Below are 10,050 nucleotides of genomic sequence, written 5' to 3'. Positions count from 1 at the left end.
AGACAACTTGGACACGTTTGTGCGGATTGAATAATAAAAAGTTGCATTCCCTGTTATCACGCTGATGGACTCACATGATTCACACCGACTTTTTGATTCGCGCGATTCATTTGACCCCCAAGCCAGCGGAGAGACCTGCTTTGTTTAGTCATTTTTTGGGGTTTGTGGTTACGTCGCTATCTGGATATCCCGAACTGCATTCCTTCAGAGTTGTGGCGGAACTGAGAGATAATTGTGCCCGTCTCTTTTCAAATGCGTGACAAACTCAAAAGGGCGAGACAGAAAACTCGCATCAGCACCACGCGAGCACACTCCGTCTGGTCTGTTTGGAAGAGACTCAGAACCGAAGCTCGTCGATCTCAGAACTGTTGGTCTGTATCTAGGCTACTGTCCCTCCCAAGAATTTTGGGCTGTCCCAGCTCGATGACTAACTCATTTTTCTTTTATCTTTATGGAAGCAGGACACACAACTGTATGCTTTGTAAGTAGAAGGCAGTGAGCACTTTACTGACGCGCGTAACCCGAAAGATTCACGAGGCGAAATCAAAGGTATGTATTTTTAACAAAAACTTTAAGTTTGATGTAATATTTAATGTTTTGCTCTATGTACTGAGTGTGATTTGCAGAGTTTTTCTCAGGTTTTTAAAACGCAATCCCTTGTTTTCGGGTACACTAAGTTTCACTTTAGTTCGCTGTGAAATATCGCTATAAATCGCACTAAAATTCAGTTTAATTGTTGCCTTTAAATTTAAGTGAAATCAAAGTGGTGCCAAAATGACACCCTGTGACTGGAGTGATAACCTACTGTTCATTGCACTTTTTCAATCCCTTTCAGTGGTTCTTCAATGAAAAAAACTGAAATTCCAAAAACACAAAAGAAATTGAACAGAATTAAGTTAATGAGAAGAATTAAAATCCTCCAAACATAACAATGACATTCACTAGGCACATTCTTGTCAAAAATATTGCAGGCACACATAATGCCCACGATGTATAGGTAGCTCAGTAGGTTTTGAGATACAGCCAGTGTTTGACTTGTAAACGCACACACACAACAAATATGTGTGTATCACTGGTGTAAATTATATGGGTTCAGGATTCCACTACACCCAGGATGTTTAACCAGGGATCCCTAAGATACTCAAGGGGTTCAGTGGGTCATGACATTATGACAGCCCAACTATATCTAATTGTTTCCTTTCCAACCAACTGTAGTTAAAATAATTTAATCAAATTTATTGTACAATAACATTTAGTTTTGTTAATCCCGAGTCCATGGGTTAGAAAAGGGTCTTGCTGAAAGTTCCTGCCACTGCTATTGAAAACTCCTGTGCTTCAGCAACATGTAATACACGTTTACAGTTACAGTAATCTCAGTCCTTCCCTTCATAATTGATGTGCATAGCATTTTGTAATGAATTCATATTGGTTTCACATTGCTCCACGTAAATTGAGGAATTCGCTGAGTAAACACTGACTGTCTGGTTATAATCCACACCACACCTTCACTGCTCTATTGTATTAGTAATGAATCAGAGTAGCAAGAATAAATGCCACGGTGATTGCTAATATATATAGTTATTGTGAGAAACACCCACCAAGTATATTTGCAGTTCAATAATAATACCAGTTACAAAAGAAAATTCTGGGTTATTTCACTTTGATTTGTGGATTAATCAGTGACTTTTTATGCTATGATCTATGAGTTAATGGAACCTGCTATGTCAAATGTTTAAACTCAGATTTGTATCTATAGGTTTAAGGCTGATTATGTTAATTTGACAGTGGAACCCTGGCCAAACAATGAGAACCGTAAATACATTATTACTGGCAGTTAAAGCAAGTTAAGGAACACAATTGCATGCTTTTACATCCATTTGTTATCTGTCATGGAACTTAGACCTCAGTTTTTTGGGTGAGACAGACTGTGGAATATGCTACCGCCCTGTCTTTCTTTCTCTCTCTCTATTATTCTTTCTCTCTCTACTCCATCTCCAAGAGATTGTTGTTGGTGACTTGAGATTTCCAGCATGCTTGCACTCCAAACATTCCAGACCTCTCGAGCTCCAAAGAGCTGGCCGGCTCCACACAGCTGGGAGCTATATAAGACCCGGGGCAGTGTATTGAGCAACATCTTTAACTTGGTCGTGGACTCCCTATGGCCTGATACAAGATGGGGAGGGGGGCGTTCCACATTCCACTTTCTCTACCGGGGCAAAGTGCCATCCAGATTCCAGTAGGAATACATAGAGAGGTCGAAATTCCAGTGTGCAGATAGAGGGACGTGCCACAACACATGACAGGATGAGTGAAGTATGCACGTGGAACACATGGGAAGAATTCTGTATGCTAAATGCATGCATGATATCACATGTAGACAAGTGCTGCTCATTCTTGGCGCCTGTCAGCAGCTGACCTCTGCACACATGCATAAACAAACATGGGGGAAAAACAAACATGCATCTTTTCCTCAAAGTACATGATGTCGGTCTGTGCTGGAGTAATGCAATCATTGTACAGTGTTCTGTCTCCCTCTGTGTTTTTGGCTGCTCTCGCAGTTGTTTTTGAAAGTGGAGAGTCCGTGTGCAAAGAAAGTTGAGGCCAGGACAGCAGGCCGATAGCGAGAGAAAAGACTGGGAGAGGGAACAGGAGGAGAAAGAAGAGAGTAGATCCTTGGGAAGACTCACAAGGGGTTGTGGGGAAAAGGATCTCGGCTGAAGAAGGCGCTGCTGCATACAAAAAGATAAAGAGAGGGTTTGAAAAGGGGAGTGAGAATGAGTTAAAGCAAAACAGCTTTTTGTATGTCTTATAACAGTGATTATAAGACAGTATGGGAGGTAGGAAAAGGATGAATTTTAGAAAAACAAGCTGTAAACTAGTTCTATCATGACAACTATAGCATGGTAATGGATAGGACAATGTTACAGTATTTGGTCTTGGCAGACTAAATCTGCTATGCTGCTGTTGGTTATGTCGTCTACATATTGCTGTTGTTGTAGATTATTGCTGCTGCTGCTGCAAGCAAGTACAGGAACTTGTAACTGCCAAAGCATATGGCAATATAGTACTGTGAGCATGTAAGACATACTGCTGCTGCACAAATAGCATATAAAATAACATGTAGCAGGTCTAAACAGGTGGAGCTGGGGAAGGTGGAGGGTTTCAGAGGAACTCTGAAAGCATGCTGCGGAATGCTTTAGTGAATGCTAACCAGCCATTTAAATGTAAAGCAGTAAGCTGATTGGCTGTGTAGGCAACATGAACCAATCAGCTTGTGCCAAGTAGTTTAATACTGTGAATATCATCAATTTGCATTAATGACCCATCATCCGGAGCCATCTAGAGTTTCATGACAGAACTTGTCATTAATGCAGAGAGTAAGTGAAATTTTTGAATAGTATCACATAGCAAGACTTTAAAATTCTGGTCCTTATTTTACCTTACTCTGGAGAATAACTACCCACTTAGTTAGAAAGAGACCATCTGACATGTACAGTGACCAGCCAAAGTTTTTGTTTTTATGTGTGGGGTTGTCTATTTATGTATTTGGCAGATATTTTTATACAAAGCAAGCTACATTGCATTCATATATATTTAATTAATTCATGCATCCCCCGGAATCAAACCCATGCATCATGTTTTACTGTTTGATCGACAAGAGCACTGAAATACAAATTGTCAAAATAATGAATTTAAATAGTGGTGCAGCAGATTGACCAAAAAATACTCTGACAATAGCAGAAGAAGTGTTTAGAATTTAAATAAAAACTTTTTTTTTTTTCTTACATCCAGTACTGATTCTTTCACAGACAAATATCAGAAAACAAGTATATCCATGTAATATCCAATTCTGCTTATGCATTAGGTTTACTTATTATTAAGTGCCTCAAGTAAAACTTAACTGATAAAAATCAGGGGTAGCGCCAGTCATTTGGAACAGGTGATTTTAGGCAGTGCTTGCAATTTTTGTGAGTTATATGAATTAGACTCTCAGTGAAAAGACTGTGTGCGGCATGCAGCCTGAAGCTGAGACTAGGTATTGAGAAACTTTGCTAAAAGTCATATACCCCTTCTCACCCCTTTTCTATCTTTTTTTTTTTTTTTTACTTATGGTTTCAGTCTTGGCCCTGTCTGAGCAAATAGAGTGATACAGAAGCCTACATGGAAGTATTGCTAATAAGAGATTCACACTTGCCAGTTAATAAATGAACAAGTCAGTAAATTAATAATTATATTAATAAAGTTTATTTGTAATTAAAAATGATTACAAAATGATAAAATTGTACCTCATTGCTTTGGTTGTAAAAGCTTTAGTAGTATGAACATGTTTCATGCACACAGACACAGGCAGTAAATGAGTGACAGTGCAGAGAGACGTGAGGACAAGCAAGTGTTATGCTGAAATTGTCCAGTGATAAGCTACGCTGCCACCCCCCACCTTTCCTCACCCTGTCACTCCCTGTCCTAGTCCAGGTTCCCTCTCCTACCCTCTGTCAGTCTGTTTACGTGTGTTTGCTTCAAGATCAAAGAAGGCTGCAGATAGGATTGCACATTGCACAACTATTGACACACTTTTAGGGACCATGAACTCAGTCACCCAAGACTGCTTGCCACTACAGGAGTCATTGACTCCTGAAGTTAGATTAGAAGTTAGTTTTTCATCTGAAAGTATTGTTTTGAATTTTAGTTTTTCATCTGAAAGTATTGTTTTGAATTTTAAAAGTTTTCCCCCCTATACAATCACAGACAATTTAAAAGAATAAAATTTCTCAGGTTGCGGTTAATGTACTGCAGGTTTGTTTGCTCTGATAAAACAGTTGACAGATGTTAAGTATATGTGTCATGTTTTGATTTTCTTTTTCCATATCACTATGAACATTTGAGAGAAGAGTAGTTTAAAACTACCAGTTAAAATAAAAGTAACACAGTATATATGCAGTGGCAGATCCTGGCATAGGGAGTATCTAGAACAATACATTGTAGCAGTGTTTTGTTCCTGAACGAATCAGTGCTTTTGATCAAATTGGTTGTGAATCAGTGAAAAAATTGTGCACACATTTAGTTCTTCATGAAGTGGGTACCTAAAAAAAAAGAAAGAAATCAGAAGCACATACATGTTTTGCTCTTCCACAACAGTACGTCCATGTACTTGTTGCAATCACTACTATTGGCAGTGTTTTATTTCCAGAAATGTATTAAATTTAAAAACCCTGTCAGCAGCAGAGCTCGTCATTAGTTTTGCATAATCAATATAATCATTTTAGCGCAGCCTTTGGCCTATATGTGGTTTAGGACCTTTGGCTTTGATTTACAGAGATGTAAAGAGGGTAGTAATTTGCTTGTTCTGTGTGTGCAACTTCTGGGTGTAATCCAGGTGCTTTGCAAAGAGTAACTGCACTAAAGCAACATGTGAGCATAGATTTGATGCTCCTATATTTAAATGAGGCCTATTGCGTGTGATAATTGTGCACGCATGTGTGTGTGTGTGTGTATGTGTGTGTGTCACTGCTTGCATGTTAAGGAACAAACAGGCAGTTTTAAACAGTTTAAACAATTCTTTTCAAATTAAGATGCCTCCGTAGATTCTGTACGGCACCAGTCTGATCCAGTCAGTGCAGCTCATTTATCAAGTCATGTATCAGTTGCTTTTGGATCATGGCTCTGTGGCTTCAGCAAATGATGTTTCCTTGACTATTCAAATTCAGACTCACTTAAAAACATTTTTATAAGGCTTGCTTGAGTAGATGTGGGATTCATTAAATGAGAATTAAGAGGCCCTATTAGCACGCCTATGCTACGCCTTGTGTATATTTTACTGTATTCACTGTATCTGCATGTATGTTTGTGTGAGAGAGAGCTAAACAGTAAAAGCTAGTTACCATCGCCATCTTGTTTGATATTCTTTATTTTACAGCGGAAATACCTCATTTGGTTATGGTCACTATTCAGTTTCTGATTTACAGATTTGTGGAAGACACACATGCACACAGTGTAGAGTAAAATTAAAATGACTTTCAAATCTTTTGCTTTTTGTACAGTAAATATACAAATGCAACCTGACCTGTTGACCTGGCAAAGCCTGAAAACCACATTCCAAAATAGCACACCCAACATGATTTGGGGTCCCATAAAAAGCATATACAGTAGTAGTCAGCATACACACAAAGTGAGTCATCAGGAAAACCCTGTACCGCTAGGAGTGGCTGGTGTGGCATTTTGTGCAGAACACCCACAACTCGAAACTGAAGCATAAAAGACAAGAAGACTCACATAATGCAGCTCACTGTATCGTCAACCAAGACATAACAGATTGCTTTCATAGGAGCTTTTCTGTATACTAGATGTACAAATGTATGATGTCGTACAATGTATGAAGTACAAAACAGCACAAACTTTTCAAGACTGCATTTCATAAAAAGGAGTCAGTTTTAAATGATAAAACAATAGATATTTTCATGTCTGACTTGACTATAGTGTCCAAAAAGTGCTGCTGTATACTGTATATGCAGGTACTGTGTGTTCAGGAAACCTGTTTACTGTCAAACAATCATTATTTTTGCAATTCAATGACACATCAATTGCACTCTTAATTATATTTCGGAATAATGTAATTTAATTTATACCTTGAAAAATACAGAGTCTGCAGGTTTTGTCAATTCCGGATTAACTGTGCCAAAAATGACAAAAAAATAAAAAAATAAAATAAAGACTAAAAAGTCGAATCCAGGTACTTTACTGATAAAGTCTCCTCTGTCAATTGATTGCATGGGTCAATTTCTAAAGGCAAACCTTAATATTTAAAAGTTAAGTACAGTTAAATGTTAACTTTTTACTTTCGCTCAAGTACATTTTTGGTTATATATGTTGAGTATTATTTGCAAGAAACCTTCTGTACAAATTCTCTGTCCTTTATTGACCCCTGGCAAGTACGCTTTTGTTACCCCAATTTGTCCTGTCAGAAGAGCAGGTTTTATTGTTGAGTCTGTTAAAATTCACATGACAGGGTGTGTACTGGGATCTTGCTGTACCACTCTACTACAGTCCCTCCCAATCATTATGTGATCAGTACATTAGCATTTGTCAATGACAGTGCTTCTTGTTTTAGAGCTAACAATTGATTATAGTGCTTTATTTTTACAGTAAACATCTTATTATAAAATAATAAAAGCCTGAATAAAATTGGATGAAAACTGGATGCAGTTTTGCTATATTTTGATGGCATGATTAGTTACTGTTGGCCAATAAGAATCTAATGTGACAGGCACCGAAATAACACCGATATAGATTTTTCCAGTGCTTTTCGGAGATGCTGTTTTAAGTGTTCAGCTGGGTGCCAGACAGTCAATTTGTTGTGTGTGCATGTGTTTGTGTATATATTCTATGAGCTTTTGTCTTTGATTATATTCTGTGTACATATCAGTTCCTCTTTTTGGTTACAATTTTTTTCTATTTCTGGCTCTAATTTTATTTATTTATTCATTATTTTATTCATTTACTCCTCTCATCCCAGTTTTAAACAGTTTGGTAATACATTCCAAGGCGGTTACATTTACCAATTATCTCAACAACATCCCTAAACAGAGAGAAAGGGAAATGAGGAGTGACAGAGAAAAATGTGAGACTATGAAACAAAATCACAGCAGCAGAATGTCCTTTAAGACTTAAGGTCCTTGCACACTGAGTCAGAAATTTTCGTATGCGTTTTTTCTTTTTTCTTTTTATCGAACCTGATCCAGATTTTTCATGACGGTCGAAGGTTTCAGAGGCAGTGTGTAAACGTGATTGACACAACATAAGGTTGTATTTATTTTTTAATGTGCGAAAAGTTCGGATTAAAAATTCGAACTCAGGGTGCAGTGGCCTTTAGTGGTTTGTTTTCAGGTTCAGCTACCAGCAGAATAACAGCAGTGCTGTGGAACTTCCTCATTGCCCCGGCGGTGTACAGACAGGTTCTAATTTCACCTGCGGTGCTTCAGAGATGTTTGTTTTGGCATGTTAACATATTTAATTAACTTGTTGATCAAATCTGCCTATTCTCATTTACCCTGCAACATTTTTCAAATGCCATGTTTTGTACTGGTTTTCCATTTGCTTAATGCAAACTAGATGCTTTCCAGTAGGTGTGCCCCATAATTACTTTTTGTGTGTTCATATTTTATGTACATCAACATGCACTAGAAAAAAAATCATGTGCCAAACAAAACCTGTTTTAATTTTTTATTGTTGTTTCAGTTTCTTAACCGCACCCCACTGACAAAGTTTTCATAATATTCCAAGCTGGTTGATGGTTTCGGGTTGAACTAGCTGGTTCAGTCCGGTATAGCCCATGCTGATGACAGTTAAAGGGATAGTTCACCCAAAAATGAAAATTCTGTCATTAATTGACCGTTCTCAAAGAGCTTGACTGACAGGTGATCTGACCAATCAGAATGCGGATATTATGTGCCGCCGCTGCTATCAGCCATTTGCCCGACAGCCACGGCCGGGCTCCATAGAAATACATGTTAAAACGGGGTAAAAAAGATCGACGGAATTGAAGCTTTTTCAAAATAAGTAAATATTAAAATGTGCAGATGGTTAAGCTGTGCTATTGCTGGCTCCCACAGTAATGACAATAAGCTAAGGTATTCCTTTAAAGTACTTGTTTTGCATAGCAGAAATGTGTCTTGTCCAGAGCTATATGTATGGCTTGCAGCGCTTAAGTTAAATACTGAGCGTTAAATAATAAAATAATATGTTAAAATGTGTGCTCTTATCATTCTGTGGACAAAATCCTGTGAATTGGGAGCTGTTTATGCACATAAGCGCTCATCTGTTTTCAATGAAGCTAACCTCATGTCATCTTCCCACTCATTAAACTGTGACAGGTCCTGCAAAAAGACAGTCACTGCGACACTCTAAAGTGATGAAACTATGGTGCCATGTGCTTTTTAAAAACCATTTTCATAGGTTTCACGTTATATTGTTGGCTTGTTAAATATGTAAATGCACATGCCCAGTAGCCGCAGTTGTATCCCTTCTAGCCTTAACCACAAATCAGACAGGATCGAGAGTAGACTAACTTCAGTGGACTTAAACTTGAAAAATGGTGTGCTCCGTAGTTGAAATAAAAGACTTTCTGATGTTTATTCATATTCATTTCATGCTTTAAGTAAATATGAAAAGACGATCGGTTCACGAGTTTGAGCTGAGGCAATACAGTGATCTGTCACGAGTCACAACACATTGAAGAGCCACAAAATGGTATTTATTGTTTGAATTTCTTCAAAAATGACACAGTTTAAAAGCTGAGGGTCCTGAGACCTTGTTCCATACCAGAAGTAACCTGACTTTCGTTTGGTTGGGAATGGTTCAGAATCATAGTCTCATCCAGAAATCTGACTGGTTAAGAGTGTTTCAACAGAACAAAACGTCAGACAGCACCGAGTCATTTCATTCCACACATCACAATAGTGAATGATGGCTAAACAAATAAATAAGTTAATTATTTGCAAAAAATATATCTTAATGTCTTTCCCTTAACCCTGTGGATAAAAACCAAATAAAATGGTTTGTCTGTTTATGACTGCAGGCTGCAGCTTTTTAGACTGTAGCTTCAAAGGGACGTCACTTCAGAGAGGTAGTCATTTGACTTGAGGCTAATCACATAGTTCTTTGAAATTAAACATGGGTGTATAATCAACTGGTAATGATGTCACTGACATGTTATAAGGCTTAAGGGAAAAAAGGAAGATCTACATCTGCTGAAAAGTGGACTTGATATCCCTTTCATTATCTTTTGTGTTACAGCGCAAGTGTATTTTTTTGTCATTATATTCTCAAATTTAAACCTGTATGTGCAAAATTATTTTACTCAATTAATTCAAGCCAAAGTTCTCTTGAAGGAAGCTTAAGCCGTACTGCGCTTGGCCCTGGTGTAGCCCTGTGATTAAACAGCTGAGTAAAGGCTTAATGAGATTAGCCTCTTCATTTGAGCAGGTTCTGCTTAAAGATGTTCACATTTAACAGAGGGGCAGCCTAAGAGAGGCAGCATGTCTGTCTCCTATTCTT

General features: G+C 37.9%; 1 protein-coding gene across 1 annotated transcript in view; it reads left to right on the top strand.

The window, feature by feature from the left end:
- The first annotated feature begins 236 nt into the window (after positions 1-236).
- The window catches only part of LOC306870653 (rho-related BTB domain-containing protein 2-like), a 46,275-nt gene continuing 36,461 nt past the window's right edge, over positions 237-10,050 (top strand). The window contains exons 1-2 of the mRNA XM_079418047.1: positions 237-371; positions 462-549. The gene's annotated coding sequence lies outside the window, so the exon portion shown is untranslated. The remainder of the gene's footprint in view (positions 372-461; positions 550-10,050) is intronic.

The sequence above is a fragment of the Barbus barbus genome, assembly GCF_936440315.1.
Source record: "Barbus barbus genome assembly, chromosome: 6".
Classification (NCBI taxonomy): domain Eukaryota; kingdom Metazoa; phylum Chordata; class Actinopteri; order Cypriniformes; family Cyprinidae; genus Barbus; species Barbus barbus.
The sequence above is the reverse complement of the archived record's forward strand: the minus strand, read 5'-3'. Positions and strand labels throughout refer to the sequence as shown.